At 41.9% G+C, this 17,529-nt stretch overlaps 1 long non-coding RNA gene across 1 annotated transcript in view; it reads left to right on the forward strand.

Annotated features, from left to right (window-relative positions):
* Window positions 1-4,801, forward strand: part of LOC116671083 (uncharacterized) — an 11,131-nt gene extending 6,330 nt beyond the window's left edge. Inside the window, exon 3 of the long non-coding RNA XR_004327190.1 lies at window positions 4,789-4,801. This is a non-coding gene — a long non-coding RNA (uncharacterized LOC116671083). The remainder of the gene's footprint in view (window positions 1-4,788) is intronic.
* The last annotated feature ends 12,728 nt before the right edge of the window (window positions 4,802-17,529 follow it).

Consider the following 17,529-nt stretch of genomic DNA (forward strand, 5'->3'; position numbering starts at 1 on the left):
TTATGTCATTGCTCAGAGGAAAATGGCAAACTGTTTCAAAGCGTGTCTGTGTTCCTCACTTGCTGGCCAAAATGCAAGGACAGAGCTCATCATAAAAAGCCGTTCAGAACCTTGACCTGAGTAAAGACGTACACATGACGAGAAACAATAAAATGGTGGATTAGCTAAGAAGCAACGTTGCAACATTGGGGTCAGAAAGTGAATATAAAGACAACAACTCCTGTTTGTGTGTGTACTGCTGAAGAGCAAGAGGCTACTTTTGCCTAGGGCTCAGAGACATTCTTGTCTTTGATAAAGGGGGTGGCATTCGGGCAGAGCTGAAAAATAAGAAGAAAGGAGAGAGGGAGAGCAGAAAAAAGAGCGAGAGATTAAGTGTGTGGTTATTCTGGCTGAGAGCAGAGCCAGGACGCCAGCAGAAACTCTGCACAAAAGATTTCTCACACACACACACACACACACACACACACACACACACACACACACCCTAATTGTGTAACGGTTCGTTCATAGAAATGTCTTATTAAATAACAGATAACGTGATACAAATAATTTAATACACAAGCCTAAATATTTGGAAAAATCAATATGGCGACTTTATAAAACTAACAGTGTAGCACAATAGGTTAGGTCGTTTCACCAGTCCTATCAATATTATGTTAAGAAGCAATAAATATCAAAAATAATGTTTAAACAATTGAAGAGACATTTAAAACAAGCTTCAAGATTAAATCAGATTTCCCAGTCGAGTTATGTTGCAAATTGCCCTTCCAGAGCATGCCTGATATTTGTACAGCAAACACAATTACAAAGAAAAAAAAAATTACATTTTACCCACTACGGTAGGATTTTTATGACTTCACTGTAGCCCATGGCGTACAATGTTTTGTTTGTAAAAAGTCAGTGATGAGTGTATGGCTGTAAAATTAGCAATAGACGAGTAACTCTGGTGTTGTGTGAGGTAAAATAACTGATTTTGATTTTTTTGCTTCCCTTAACTGGGGGCCTGTCGACCACAATCTACTGTAGGTAATACAATGACTATGGATAAGTACTTCATACAACTTCAAAAAAATCCGAACAATCCCTTTAACAAACAAATGCATAAGATACACTTATTCCATACTATTAACTAGATTTTGTTAAGGCCGTAATCCATCGTACCGCCTTCCATCAGCAAACTAATTCTGTTTGTTGGACCACATGACCAAATTGGAAGTTGCCATTTTTAGCGCTTACTTAGTCTGAGATAGTTTTAATAAGATTTCCTGCTGCGTAAGCCATGCTATTTAGGGAATATGTGAATCCAGCCAGATCTCTCTCTGAGTGAAAGAATGCTAAGAGACAGGACTTGTGTCTGTTTATGTAGTCTGCGTGTGCTGTGCGTGTGGAGTAGCATTCACCGAAGCCTACGGGGGATTTGCTTATTGGGCTAAATCGTGGCACTCTTATCCCTCCCGTTTCGTTATCTCCAACATGGTAATTGCTGACTTCCAATCACGCTTTTCCTTCTTAGCAGTGCGTTTGCTCTGAATACCCTTCTGAACTTAGAGCGGCCCCCCCTCCCTGCTGACACAAGAAAACCCACAGGAACACATGAACACGCATAGACAGACACATTCCTGTATGCCCTCTATTCATGCCAAGACTGAGGGGGAAATCATTGACTTCTACTGAACCCATTAGAAGACACGTTATGTCCCACGGCAACTGCGGATTGCTCATTATAGTCTGTACTGTAAATGAAAAATATTGCACCCTTCACAGTATCCGCAGGAGGCTTGGATTTCTTGCATAGAAACATCATTAAGGGGATGTTATCTGGTTCCGCTTCATCTTTGGTTAAAGCCAAATGGTGATGCAAACACCTAGCAGTGATAACTGAAACTTCTCTTCGTTCTTGTATTGTGTATCAGCGGATCACATTGTTTGCTTACCATGACCTTGATACAAAAATCACCACATACACACTCTCTGTGCAACATCAGCCAATATGTCAGCATTTCTTTTCCTCCTCTTTCTCCCAGGAACACACAGCCGCAGTCCTGCGGTCCTTGGCTTCCCGGTGTTGAAGGGGGACTGCACCACATGTTGTGTCGCGGTTAACCAAGGGCCGACCACTTTAAAAGAGCCTAAATTGATGCAAACCATCTTGAACTAATCCTCTGGTTGAGGATGAGAGAAGGGGGATAACCTGGTGGATTAACCACTTCACCATAGATATGATCTTTGGAACCTGGGCTGGTAACATGGTGGCAGACCGCAACGATCAGACGGCACTAGTGTATAGGGCAGGGCGATGTGGAGAAAATCAAATATTACGATATTTCTGACCAAATACCTTGATATCGCTACGGCAATGATATTGTAGTGTTGACTATTGGTACTTTCACTAAATATTTACACAATGAGATTTTTGATAAATAATCTCCAGAAATTATTTAATGACTTAGTAGGGAAAGGTAAATAATAGAACAGCTAGAACAGTCTGGTAAGTTCAGAAAAGGAAATCACTTTACTTTAATGCAGCCTGTAAAAGCAAGTAAAGACAACACTTACCATATTACGATATTACAATACAGCCAAAATCTAAGAGGATATCTAGTCTCAAATTGCGATATCGATACAACATGCCGGACAGAATAGCAACGTGGATTCCGTTGCCACTTCAGACCCCGTTTACTCGTACATAGTTATTTTGGAAAAACTGAGACATTTCCCTTTGTTTATACGCAAATGGGGAATTTGCCTCTGAAAACAAGTCTTTCTAAAACCTCAGGCCAGAGTGGAGATTTTGGAAATCTTCGTTTGATTGTAAACTTAGACAAAAGGAGGTTTAGGCAGCGGAAGAAGTGAGGAAAAGAGAAGAAGTGATTTGTTGTTATTTTCGAGATTCTGATTGGCTAACGTGGGCTTGAGCTTCTTGTTACACTGCCACCTACAGGTCTGGCATGCTCTTGACGACCCACACACACACACACACACACACACACACACACACACACACACACACACACACACACACACACACACACACGTATGTATACTTAAAACTAGTAAACCTTGGATGCATTCATAGTGTATTCATATTGTATTCATATCATATTGTAAAATACACTTTTCTCATCGGTTTTTGTTGTTTAACAGCAATCTACTGGTGAAAAAAAGTTATGTCAAAGTTGATTACATTATTAACAAACCATTTAAATCCCTCACCTTTTTTCGGCTGATCCAAAAATGTAACCAAACCGGGACTCAAAGCCGTGATCTGAACCGCGAGTTTTGTGATCCGTTGCACCCCTAGTTCTATTAAGATTAAGAATTTGTCGTCTCGACTTTTCACCAAATAACAGAAAAATATCAATGACGGTATCGATAAAGATTTGGATCGTTAGGCAGATACTCTTGGTATCGATGGCAGGGCTGTTTTTTTTCCCCCAAGACTTCTTCTTTCTAAGGAAGAAGAAGAAACAAGGTGGTGAAGTGGCAATGGGAGTTTGGCCACGCCACTGGAACACTTGAGTTCACAGAGAACAGTGCCTGAGTGTGATTAGCTGAGCAGCAGTGAAGCCAGTTCTCATCTGTGTGTGTGTGTGTGTGTGTGTGAGAGTGAGTGAGTGAGTGAGTGTGAGTGAGTAAAAGTGGGAATTTAATTGGATATACTTTATGTGGACATGTGTATGTTTTGTACACTTTCTGTTGTTATGTGCATGTCTTCACGCTTCCCAGTATATTTTGTGCATGAAGGTGTGGCAATGTGTGTGTGTGTGTGTGTGTGTGTGTGTGAGAACTCTGCCTGAGTGTGATTAGCCGAGCGACAGTGAAGCCAGTTTTCATGTGTGTGTGTGTGTGTGTGCGTGTGTGCGTGCGTGGGTACAAAAAAAAGAGAGCAACAGACACAGAAACAATAAGATTTGAAAAAAGAGTAGGGACATACTGTAGGACAACCATGCAGGATTGGTATGTCTGACTGCCATTTGAAACTGAAGCGATGTGTGGCCCGGCACCATGGTTTCAGAGTTACACCCAATACAAATAAACAAAGGGGTTTGGGCAGCGTGTGTGTGCGTGTGTATGTGTGAGAGATTTCTAACCTCAGTGAATCTCACTGTTGCGCACACGCATACGCACACACACACGTATGTGTAATGGATGGATCTGCCTCTTAAGGTAGCGATGACACACGGCTTAGACTAATCTTGTGGCGTTTCAGTTCGTTGGGAATCTCATGGAAACCCGTTCATCACATTCCTAACACTCAACGTGTCACTGCTTCCACTGGCTGTGATGCAAATACAGCATCTGACGTGTGTCTAATGTTTTGGAAACTCGGGTACAAAGTCGCCATGGGAGGGGTGTGTAGTCGCGACAGCACACAAGGGTGTCAAATTGATACCAGTCTATTCATAATGTCCCTTTGATCAAATGTATTCTATCATTTGTGTCAAACAGATGTGTAGTTGGTGTGTTGGCACTTGCGTTAAGTATACAAGCAAATTTACTCCAGCAGTGTCCGTTTATGGTTATTGTTTTCCCTTTTTTGGGTTTTGTTTGCTTCTCTCTTTCTCTATCACTCTGGGGCTGGGCACTGGGACCTCTTCATCCTCTCCAGATTTTCATCAGCTAAGGTTTCGCGGGTTAGCTCATATGGAAAGCTGATTCCAGAGCTTGCTTCATCTCACATGGTTTCAATCACCTTTTCCTGACGACCTCGCAGGTTCTAAAGGCAGACCTTCGCTCCAGGACTCCTCGACCTGGACCAGGCCGGGCACTGGGGAGCAAGGAAATGAGGAGGAATGTAGAAACGAAGGCAGAGGAAGCAAGGAGGGAGGAGGAGAAAACAAAAATGAGTTTTCACCCCTGTGTTCCTTTTTTTTCTTCTCATCTAGACTCATCTCCTCAAATCTTGTCTTCTTTTGTCTCATCTTGTCTCCTATGGTTTCCTCTCATTCAGTCTCTTCCTATAACACCGCCTCGGCTTGTCTCTTCTCATCATGTCTCATATACTATTGTCTATCTAGTCTTGTCTCTGTTTATTTTGTCTCTCCTCTTTTTTTCCTTTCGTCTCCTCCCTTTGTCTTCTTAGTTCTCCTTTTGTCTCGTCTCATATCCTATTCTCCATTCTAGTCTTGTCTCTATTTGTTTATCTCTTTTTCTTTCCATTCGTCTTGTCTCATTTTCTCTTTTTGACAGACTGATCTCATGAAATGACGTATGTATGACACGCCAATTCCTATACGTGTTATCAAGACGCATACTCGCTTTTTAGAGGGTTTATCAACGCTGTTTGGCTGTTATTACCTTGCGATTGCGTGTGAATTCACGCGGTAGCCTGTAGTATGAAACGGCGAAAATACACGTAGGGAGGTTGGCCGGGGGGGTGGATGGGTAAAACACAGGACTTTCCCCCAGGAAACCGGAAATTGTGTCCCGTGTGTCATGTTTCCTAAACTCATTAACTCGATGACACGGCAAGTTGTATGTATGTTGACATCTGCTGTATTCCGCGTAGACATCCGCGTGAATAGCTCAAAAAACACACCACTTAGCTTAAGAAAGTCGGCGTGTACATTTACGCAAAGTCATGATGTCATGTTGCTTTTTGATTTTGTTGTGTCATTTTGTCTCCTTTTGTCTTTTCTGTAGGTCCGTCTCCTCACCTCTCACCTCAGTTCTTCTCATTTCATCTCCACTCCTCTCATCTATCCTCTTATCTTGTCTCTAGTTGTGTAATCTCGACTTTTCTCATATCATATCCTCTTTACGTTATCAGATTATGATTTAAGCTGGCTCATCTGCTGAAATATCTGCTTTCACTCTCTTATTGTTGCAGTTGATTGCAGAGCAAAACGTCATGCTTTATGAAGTGGTTTTACCGTTTTGTTGGATCTGTATTGTTGAGGGCAGACCGTTCCAAACTCACTAGACGGGAAAAGGGCAGGAAAGGGGACGCCAGTCCTTGTGTGTTTTCTTTGTCTTTCCGAAGTAGCAGCAAAAGAGGAAGTAGGCTTGTGCTGGCGAGGGAAGCACTGAATGCAACAAAATGAGACCAAATTAAACCAAATAAAAAGGGACTTTTCTTCTCCTCTCAATTTGCTGGAACTTGCTCTATTACTAAGGGTTTCCCTCAACACATCTTGGTGTCATCGGTAGGATTCATGGAGGCAGAGTGTGTTCACATGGATCCTGTGGAGAGGAGAGGCAGCCAGGGGTCACCTCAGGTCACTGGCAAGCACCGCGGGAGGATGTGACTCTGCAGCCTAACAAGGGTTTGCTGATGCGGGCCTACACATCCCATCTGTCAGTGCAGCTATTCCTCCTCACTGGCAGGAGTCAGCTACATGCAACAGTAAAGATGTGAGGGAGAGGCAGGGGTGGCTTCCTGAGGGAGGAAAACGGTGCGATGGCCAACGAGGAGCTGCGCCGAGACTCCTCCGCCTAGTTTTGTTTTCATTCTCGTCGGGGTCGGAAGTGTTATTTGGGTTAGTATTCAGAGTGCTGGTTTATAAACACGACTTCTGTTGGATGGGAACTAAGAGTCTGGTAGACACATTTTTGCCCTTTCTCTGTTTTTTTCTTAATTCATTGGGGATGTAAAAGTAGATAAGTGCTGTACTACGACAGCCGGTCCTGCCTGTTTAAATAAATAAAAAATAAAAAGATCTTGGCATTTAGCTTGTCTTTGTCATTGCATTGGCTTTCAGTTTAACAAACATGATCTAATCACACTTGGGAAAAGCAGCTCTGCATTAAAGAAATAATACATCACTTAAACTGTAGTCTTTGCCAGGTGTAAACTTGTTTAATAAATTTGCCTCGAGAGAAAGAACCCTTTAAGTTCCCTTTTTATGGAAAAATACAGCTTTTTACAATTTGGATGCTATTTGTTATAGTTGTGGCCATTGTTTCTGTTGCTAATAATAACAGTGTACTTGCCAAGTTAATCTGTGTTTGGGGAATGCAGCAGCGGTTTTGATTAAATGGACCTAAGTGGCACATGACACAAGAATCAAGCAAACAATGTTTAACGGTTTCTAACTTTTTCAGATTAGTGCTCTGAGTTAAACTTTACTAGAAGGTATCTACATAAAAGTGACATGACACTGTCATGAACGTGTCATAAAACATTATACACAAGTCATACACGTTTATGACATAACCTCCTTTAAGTAAGTGTCATTCGGTTTTGTCATGACAAGTTATGGTTAGGGTTTGTGTGTCACGACAGTGTCATGTCTCTCTTATGTAGAGTGTCCCTGACACTTCAAGTAAATCCCTGACAAGTAAATACCTCGGCAGAAAAGGCAGTTGTACTGATCCCTTTCCCCGAGTTGGTCAAAAAAGCGCCTCGGAACACACCACAGCGATACGTCTCCAGAACAACAGGTATTGTATAGGTATAGGTAATCTGTATTGTCGGCCAAAAATGAAAACCGGCAGCTGATTGGACGGACGTGTCACTAAAATAGTTCACCAAAACGTGTTTCTGAAAACATTTTAAGCGAGAAATAGGCCGTGCAGTTGTCTGCATTTCAGATCAACAAAGGTCAGTTTAAAAGATGTTTTGTCAGATTTTGAGAGACTCTAGTCACGCTCACCCCGCTCCTCGTTTCCAGGTTAGGGCTCCACCAATCAGATTGCCCTTCTGACCAAGCGTGTCGGGTCGGCCAAAATGAAGGCCGACGGACGACGGCACAGAACACACCAAACAGACTCGAGTCACCGACCTCGCCAGCCTGTCCGACGGCCGATTATCAGGTTAGTGTGTCACGGCCCTAAAGTGTTCCCGTACTTTGCTCATATGTTTGCAGATTATGTATTTTCATATTTTAAGACTGCTCCCGGTTGTGTTTTGCAATCATATATAACATTTACAGTCAAAACTATGTCAAATGGCTACGTCAAACCACTCAAAATAGAACTTTTCAGGGAAAGACCTTAAACAGTAGTTACAAAATCTACTGTACTCGGTTTTACAGTCTGCATGGGCCAGACAGGTCAGTTGGCCACGCTGATAAAGATCTGCAGTGGAGCTGCATTCTACAACAAACAAATGCCCCGATAAATGACTGGACGAGGTGGGGGTAACCCGAGGCAGCAGACATAAACACAGCAACACTCACAAATGGAGGGAGGTAATTTAGATATACCACCACCATTAGCCAAATTAGGGTTCAATGCCTGTGAATCCACAGGGCTTTCCCTGTTCGCCAGAGACGCAGAAGGGGAAAGTACACCACAATTACATGTGTTCAACAAAAATGGCAACAGGGGAGGAAATGGGAGAGGAAGCCAAGGTGAGGTCTGAGCAGCGCAGCTTCTCCTCAGCTGTCTGTAAGTCGGCCATCGAGGTAGGGTTGCATCGGGACTCGCCAGGGGGCTTTGGTGGAGCGTGCTGGCATTTTTGACACTGATCCTCAACCGACTTAATGGCGGTAAGACATCTGGTCCACTCCCTCTCTGGGTCATATGAGCAAACTTTATCCAAGTTCAGTCTGATTGAATATCACTTTGTCTTTGACAGAGGATGATGGCTCATATACTTTAATGCTACAATCCTTGATACGCAGGGTAAGTTTGCACAGATTTGAGGTCTGCCGTCTCTTTTTGCTCTTTTAATTTGTGATATTCTAGATCTTTTATGAACTTTATGAACAGTCAGGCACTTTGTGCAAGTTGATCCCAAATTACCCAGCAGCTTTGACTTTTCGTCACACCTCTAAAATTCAAATAATTTGAGATTTCCAGTTATTGAGATTACATTTTTTCTGTCAGACCAAACCAGGTCCACTGGATTTTATCAGTTGGTTTACAGAAAACAGACAACTGGTGTAAACTGGTCTTCATTTTCAAATGTTGCGGCTGCAAACCAGTAAGTCCTCAGGCTGCTTTGGCGTCTGATGGAGTTGATCCTTGAAGGAGCCAGCCCCGATTTAAGGACTGCCCCGGCCCCAAATCTGCCATGACTCAACGCAACCATACAATGGGAACAAATGAGGGGGAGGGGGAGGGGGAGGGAGGGTTCAGTGGAATTGTAGAGGCCATGCCATCATGCAGCAGAGTGAATTTCCTCCAAGCTCGCAACTCACTTAGATTGTATCAAAGACTTGAGCATAATAATAGCCTGTATTTGTCTAAGTGGAGTGGAGCTTAGCAAGAGTACAAAAGAGCAACACTTTTATAATTTTTATAAATAACATCCCGGTCAAAGGTGGGATGATTCAGAACCAACATACTGAATCGCTCAACATTATAATGGTTATGGTGTGTGTCATGCATTGTCATTACATGCACTGAGGTGTAATATAAATGTTTAGCAAAAAAGTGACATCTTTCTAATTTATCTACGTAAAACAAAGCTAACACTTGGGTTGAACTTCAAGGAGCCTCTCTTCTTTCTCCTCTCTTCTCTTTTCTGTGACGATGCTTATCCTGTGGCCTCATTATGAGAGCAGAAGAAAAGGCCGTGGCCCTGTTCCTTGTATCACATTTTCGGGGGGTTTTAAGGGGTTGTTATGGTTTGCAGATGTCACCCTGCATAGCATTTGGAGAGAGTCATTCTCTGGTGCTGTCAGGCGGGGACCCTCCTTTGCTCTCTTGTCTTCTCTCCTGGGTGCGGTGTCAGGGAGGGGTCTGTGCAGAGAAACCCCACAGGGTGGATGCGAAAGGGTAAAAAACGCTCACAAACACACAGTACTTGCACACGCTTATTCTTTTGAAAGCATACCTGAATGCAAAAAAACATGACGACAACCATTCTTGTGATTGCAGAGATTGCACGTGTTTGATAATGAAACCCTGGCAGGCTTTCAAATGAATGATGCATCGGTCTGATTTCTATCAGATTCTCCTTTTCGGCAGGCTGTCTTGTCACTGTTATGTCTCATGTGAACATTTATGTAGCGGAATCATGGTACCGTAGGGGATGTTGTGGTTGTTAACTCATCTAACCCGCCATCCCTACCTAACAAAAACGGATGCTAGAGCATGTGTTAATGATGCAAAAATTCAGCTAAATCATAAAGATTTGAGGGACAAATCTCCCTCTTGTCAGCCCAGTCAACCAAAACTTCACACCCAGCAGAGGCCCTCTCGTCTCTCACACCTTCCCACTCATCGGTCACAATTTTGGTTTGAGGGAAGGACCCAATGGTCCCTCCACTGTGGTTGACAAAAATGTAAAAGATGAAGGGAGGAGTGGGAAAAAAATAAGACATTGCATCTTCATATACGTATTTCCAGCGTTAAAGCCACAGTACAAGTTTGATCTTGAGTCGAAGAAATGCACAAACATTTTATGATGGCTGGTTTTGCGCAGGAAAATGAGCTCCTGCAATCTTCAGCTTCCAGTGGTAATTGAAAATAAAGATATGTTTATCCCTGGGTTTCTAAATAGCTCCAAAATGCAACTTAAAAGCAAAGTCTGGGTCAGTCAGTCAGTCAAAGAATGTCTTTAGCACAATGACGTATGCTATAACAAAGCCGGCAGGGTGGTTTTAATGATGCCGTTTCGATTCCAGCTCGGGCCTTTAAGGGAAAGCAAATGTTCATGCACCACTGCATTATAAATGGATTTGATTTTGAGAAGTACTTAGGCACAGGACCAAACTAGGCTGAAAGGCCCAGGGACTGTAAACTAATATTGGTTTACAACACATGGTCCAGATTTCATAACCGACATTAAGACTCAATCCTGGAGGACACTCCTGTGGAAAAAGGATGATTGATGAGCGTAACACAAGGTGTGCATGTGTGTGTGTTTGTGTGCATGTACGATGTGTGTGTTACTGTGCGAGCGCAGTTGGATAGTTGGATGCTAGCAGGTTAGTAAGAACTGATCAAAAAAAGCTCCTTTTGTGCACTTAAATGCTGTAGTAGCACTTTGTTGCTTTGAGAAGTGCCAAACTTGGCCGGTTGGCCGTGTATTAAAGGAATAGTAGGACATTTTAATAAATACACATGTTCCCTTTCTTGCTGAGAGGTAGATGAGAAGATTGGTACCCCTCTATTAACCACCTTCTCATCTAGCATTCAGCAAGACAGCAAAATAATGTTATTATTATTTCCCTTGCCCCAAAAAATGAAAAGCAGATCTACCTATCTTAGATTGTACTACCTGTCCCTTATGCAGGGATGCTCCATGTCCTCATGGCCTAGCATACACCTAGGGCTGGGTACAGAATTCAATACTTTTTAAGCACAGACCGAATTGCCTCTAAAGTTTTGAGTATTGAATAATGCCTTGTCCTTCAATACCCAATACCATAGGAGTAAATCTCATCAGTGTCATTGAGCCAATGAGCATGCTTCTATCAAGATCTAACAACATTTGGGATTGGCTGAAACAACCAGGAAAAAAGAGACGGGGATCACGCAGTAAGATCTGAAAATGAACAAAAACATTTTTGCTGTATTGTTATAATTTCTTTTTGTTTTATAATATTTGGTATCAAAAAAGTATTGTTTAGGAACCAGTATCAAAGTCCCAGTATTGGCATCTGGTTTATTATATTGCATTGGTTTTTGGGTAGGCCTAGATATTGGTTTTTAATTTTGGGATTTGGATATTTGTTTTGTTTTTTTGCTGAATGTAGGCCATCAATAAAGGCAAACTGCAAAATACATTTTGTAAGCACATTTTTGTACTATATTTATACTTTTTAATTGCACCCTTAAAATATATATATATATATATATATATATATATATATATATCTCTTATCTTGGGCAATTGAAATACCTTTGATTCATCTTGGCTGTTAAAGGGAGGACAAAATGCTGCACGGCTATCCAGTCTATCTCTGCCGAGAACGGACAACTGTCCGGCCGAGTCCTTCTTGAGTCATGCTTCAAAAGCTGCAAAAACTCTTTACTATGTTCCTCCTCCCTATTGACTTGCAATCCAGACAGTCCTACCACTATTTGGAAGTCACGCTGCATGCCTGTGCACCCAGAAAAAACTCAGACTTGGCCGTGTGCCAGGCTTTGGCGATGGGTATCAGCATGAGACATTATAGTAGTTCTGTAAATAGCAAACCATCAAAAAAGAAAAATATCTCATATCAAATCAGTATTTCTCTCAAACCAGAGCGCACACACGAATAATGAACGTGAGCACACACATTACAGCCATCAGATTTCTTTTAATGCCTTGTCTTCTGAGATGCTAGAATACGTTCCACCAAAACAAGTTACCTTCTGAGGCTACTTTGCATGACGATTGTGATTGGTTTAAAAAAATGCCAATAAACCACAGCATGTTTTCTCACATCCCTAACGGCTATGTGGACTAGCCAGCTTTATTGCCAGTTGGAGGAGAATCTTAGTGTCTTCTGTTGACGTGTCCTATTCATACTTTGGATTTAGATTCTACACCAGATGACCAGTGCCGTGGCACTGCTCAGTATTCCCTGCAGTTGATATGTTTTGCTCAGATTACAGACTTTCCGCTATGTGAGCTCAGCATGTCAGAGCCCAAGAATGACGAAGTGATCAGTGGGGTCTCCTCTGGAAAAGCTCCCACGAAATGAATTGAGATACTACAATAACTTCACAACACACTTCCCCCGGGCCCAGAGGCTACATCCAGACTACAGTGTTGCTGTTAATCTTGATGACACAGGATACAATGGCTCCGCTATGGCTGCACTGCTGACTCAAATTGCTTTTTTCCCCTCCATTTAGCTGACATGCATGTGATATTTCATTTGTTGTCTTAACTAGAGTTTATTTACCTAGGTCCAAACTTTCAGATTTGGAACCAGAGAAGGAAATGTCATGTTCAAAGTGGTTTTACTCTAGAAATTGTATAGTGTAAATGGCTAAACATCGGACTTCTTGTGGGTTTTTTTTGTGTGTTTTTTTAACTGGCTCAGATCAGACGTACATCCAGACTGTAAGATATTTCATTATAATAATTTGTCATAAAATTTAAAGATATGGCATGAATTTGAACTTCTCACTGACAAAATAAATGGGAAACCACATGAAAATGATTTTATTAAGAGACCGCATTTGTGCCACAAAATGCTTAAAAACAGATGTGTGTTACCATGTCAACATAGCCTCAGTCCTATGGGTAACATGTCAGGTTTATGCAGAGTGTGGAAATGTAGCCAGTGACATTTGCGTGCAATGAGAGTGCAGTCGTATGTCATTTTACTTTGCTGGAGGTTTTGGTCTGATCCAGGAATGTGTAGGAGGCCCCGCAAGGCAACATCACCCTCTTCTGTACGACTCGCTGGAGCTGTAATGATGAGCACGACCGAGCATCGTGGTCATGGCCCTTAGGTCTGTCGATGAAAAGCTTAAAAAAATTAAGCAACAACTAGTTTTAACTAGTGGCGACCTACAACACTAACCATAGTACAAAATCATCAATCTAACGGCGGTTTACTGATTAATACCAGCAACTTAAAAATCACTTAACTAGACTATTACATCTAGGTCATTACAATCTCTTCTGCAAATAATGTGAGCCAGACCAGATATAACAAACTCATGTTCATGTACTGTAATGCAGTCCAATTTAACACCAGCAGCACAAGTACTGCCTCAAAACTTACCACAGAACTGAAGTATCCAAAGTAGTAATCTCAGCTACTAAACAGGTAGTATACTGTATATGGTAGAGCATCACAGGCTGATTTTTCTAGTCACTGTTTGGTCACTCTTGTGCAGTACATTGGCTCTTTAACGCACTCTTGTGTGTGTGTTGTTGTGAAAATGAGAGTAGTAGGTTACAGAGTAGAGAGGTGTGGGGGAAGCTCTGCCAGATAATTGTGCCAGAGGAGATAAGCTTTATCGTAGTTGCTGTGAGTCCTACTGGTCATTGTTAGAGATTGATATGGTAATAAAGTACTTAGTGGCCCCTTAATCTTAAAACGTTGCACTTTCCTTTTGTAGCCTAGTGCCCATACCTCATGCCTAAATTAATAGTTGTAGTTTTAACAATATAAAAGTAACATTTAAAAGTTTAAAAAAAATTGTGTTGTGTTCTAGTCATTCTGAAATTATGACTTGTATCAAACTATTATTGTAGCTATATTATCTTCTTTTAGTGTTTTTTTTTCACAGAAGGGGTCTCATTTAAAAGGTAGCGTACGCACAAAACAGGGCTGAAAATGTGCATATGCCACTTCCCACGCAAAAGGTTGTGATTTATAAAAACCAAATTGATGTAAACAACAATACTGCGGTGCGGTGCGGTGTGCGCCCCCCCCCCCACGTGCATAATGCTGGACAATGGCACTTTTGGCACTGCAGGAGGACTAACCCCAAATGGAAGAATGAGGAGAGAAAGACTTCAGAGACCATGATGATGACTGGCTTATATGACGATTTATATTCCCTAAAGCTGCTCTCTTGGACCCATGTACTAAATGGGGCCATTAGAGAGGGCACAGAGCCGGAACCGTGCCATCCCGGTACAAATACAGGTCCTCGCAACTCTGGAAGCAACCGGCTGTTCAGTGTTATTATATTCTTTCACTTTATCACCAATACTTGTTTGGATAAAATATAGTTCAGGTTAAATCTTATCATATGTTATTGTCTGGTACATATATCCAAGCTGTCCCGGCGTGCTGTAATGCCTGTGTTGTCAGGTTTCCCTACACATTGCGAGAACAGGCCAAAATTATAATTTGATTTGCAGCAATTCCAGAGCGTCTGAGAGGTTTTTTTTGCTTTTTCTACGCCAGTCGTCATGATTTCCGCATGATTCGGAATGATTCGCAGTCACAAAAGGACAACTGCCAGGGTCATTAACATACTGATCAGCATTCAAAAGTTGCTTTGCATTGCCTACTTATGGTTGAAAATGGGTGTGCATAGGACGGGATAAGAGGCTGATACACTTACGCACCCTTGTGGGTAATGAGTGATTTATGAAGGGAACATTGTTTACAGATGTTCGAGCGCACGGTTTTATAAATCTGAATTTCTTATGGGGTACGCCATTTGACGCGTTCATAATGTTGCTCCGCTGCATGCTTGAGGTGACAGTAACATTAGCACGGCAGATTAACGTTACAGTTAGCCCGACAGGTAGCAACAGACATGGCTACTCTTTTTGGCACAAGTTCTTCTGTGTCATCATGTTCTACTAGTTCTGCAGCTACGATTTCAGAACGTCTATCCTATCCATCTTCTATGACTCTGTGTAACACCAGTGCACTACTGTTTACCCTCACCACGCCTTCAGTCTCACCATGCCTGTCCGTCAGAAACAGTGTCACATGGTGCAGCGTGGCGTTCCGAATGTTGTGTAATCAAATACACTGATATGGTGGTATATTAGAAATTCATCTCATAACAAAAATACACACCAGTATTTGGTGTCAGCCGGTATACCACCCAGCACTAGTTTAGCTGCCAAAGAAGGCGGTAACAAATATACTCAAAGTACCCAACATTCTGTGCCCATGTATATGTATGCATTGCTGTGTGCGTGTGTATTGCATGTGGTGGTCTGTGTGTGTGTGTGTGTGTGTGTCAGTGCTGTGGTGGTCTGAACCCTGAGCTGGCTTCCTCCCAGCACCTCCGAGGCTGAGGCGAGCCCCACAGCCAGGCCGGGCCCTACTGTGGGAAACAGCCTCTGTGTTATTGTACGCGCAATGAATTGCTGATGACGCATTTGTTTATGCACTCACTCAAATAATGGGAACATTAAATATTTGGCCCAAATAATAATAATCCATTTCCTTGCCACCACAGAAATCACATGACAATAAAAAATAAGCAGACAGGCCGTGAAACATTTGTATTTTGTGGATACGATGAAGATTTGTCTGCACACACCCTTCATGGTGAACATTACCTCAGATGTATGTGCACCATTAAGGGGAACCGCCCTATACATTAATGCAGCCGCACATTCCTCAAAATCATTACGTTGTGCGAATGATTGGAAATTTGGCAACGCGGTTTTGAATTTGAAATGTCTGCAATTGAAGACACCTTGTTGTGTCTTCAGTAGAAGTATGGAAATTCTGATTAAAATTCTGAATCTTTGTTTGGCCACAGTGTTTGGCAGTGAAAATAATGCCTGGGATTGAATTAAACTGGGCTGCATGTGTACCCTCGAAGTCAGCATCTTCGGTGGAAACTCCAAACTTCCAAGCAAATCCTTCCATCTAATACAGAGAACTTTCCTCTCACAGTGAATCTGACCACAGAGCTGTTATTCCCTTGTGACAGATATTCCTCTGTCAAGAACTATTACACTCTCCCACAGTGATTCTCACACGCTCCAAACCTCACAAATGCAGTGGGAGAAAATTCTCTGCAGAAAAAAAACAACCTAAAAGCCAGGACATGTGAAGATCAAACACAGGAATATAACACTATAAACATCACACGAAGGGCTCTTTATGGGCCAGCAGCTCTTGACTGACAGGCAGCATGCCGGCTGGCATGTAAAACGAAAGGGAGGTCAGGTCTAGTCACTGACTTTCCTGTTTATATGTGGCGTGATTTGTCTCGGGCTGCGTTCGGCAGCTGAGCAGGGGGAATGTTTATAAATGGCAGACTGGCACAGAGGAGAGGGAAGGGTGTGAGAAGAAGTCTAGAGAAGAAAGACAAACTTGTCGAGGTAATTTGACTCAGTGATATTTGCCTGTGAAGATAAAGGGTGCTGTGTGCTGTGACAGCAGTACAGAGATGAGAAGCATGGCAGGACAGGCAGGGTGTAAGGTTTACAAATAGTGCATAATGGGAAGGTCTGCAAGAAGGTAGGCCACCTAGGCAGACAAAATGTAATGTTTCCAGTAAAATATTGCTTGAGTTTTTTAAGCAAATGTTTGCAATTTCGTCTAAATAAAGTGTGAATGTTTCCATCAACAACCTTTTTGAGCAGGATTGTAGCCCGAATTATGGAAATACTGAGGTCATGAGTCCAAGCTACTAAATGCACTCCCCACCTCAGAAAAAGTATGATTAACCCTCCTGTTGTCCTCGGGTCAAATTTGACCCCTTTAAAAAATGTCTGAAATAGGAGTTTCTTTTTAACCAAATTACCACAAAAAAAAATGGATTGGATTCCATACAACTCTCTTTGCAAATACAATTGATCACTTTCATTCCTGACTGAACTCATCTGTTCATTCCTCTAATCTTAACTATTACTAAAGAATTCATAATTTCTGCTTTTATAACCCAAATATTAGGTACAATTCTATTTGAATGAGAGTTATTGACCATGCATTCCAAAAAGTACTGTACAACTAGTTCTTATAAGAAAAGACTAAAAAAAAGTCTGAAAAAAGGACAGAAATGTCAAATTTGTGTCCATTTTTTAACCCGGGAAGACAACACAAGAGTTCGAAGTCAGAAGTATTTACAAAATGATTATATAAATGTTACATTAAAACAGTTTTCTTTGAACTATCTCATTGGTTTCTCTTTGTGGTCTACATGAGATTAAATACCAAATACCAATACCAAACATAATGCTACATAAGCCTGCATGATTAATCATAAAATCGCAATCTCGGGGGACCGTATGGCTCAGTTGATGGAGCAGGCGCCCAT

Source organism: Etheostoma spectabile, chromosome 21, assembly GCF_008692095.1.
Source record: "Etheostoma spectabile isolate EspeVRDwgs_2016 chromosome 21, UIUC_Espe_1.0, whole genome shotgun sequence".
NCBI classification, from domain to species: domain Eukaryota; kingdom Metazoa; phylum Chordata; class Actinopteri; order Perciformes; family Percidae; genus Etheostoma; species Etheostoma spectabile.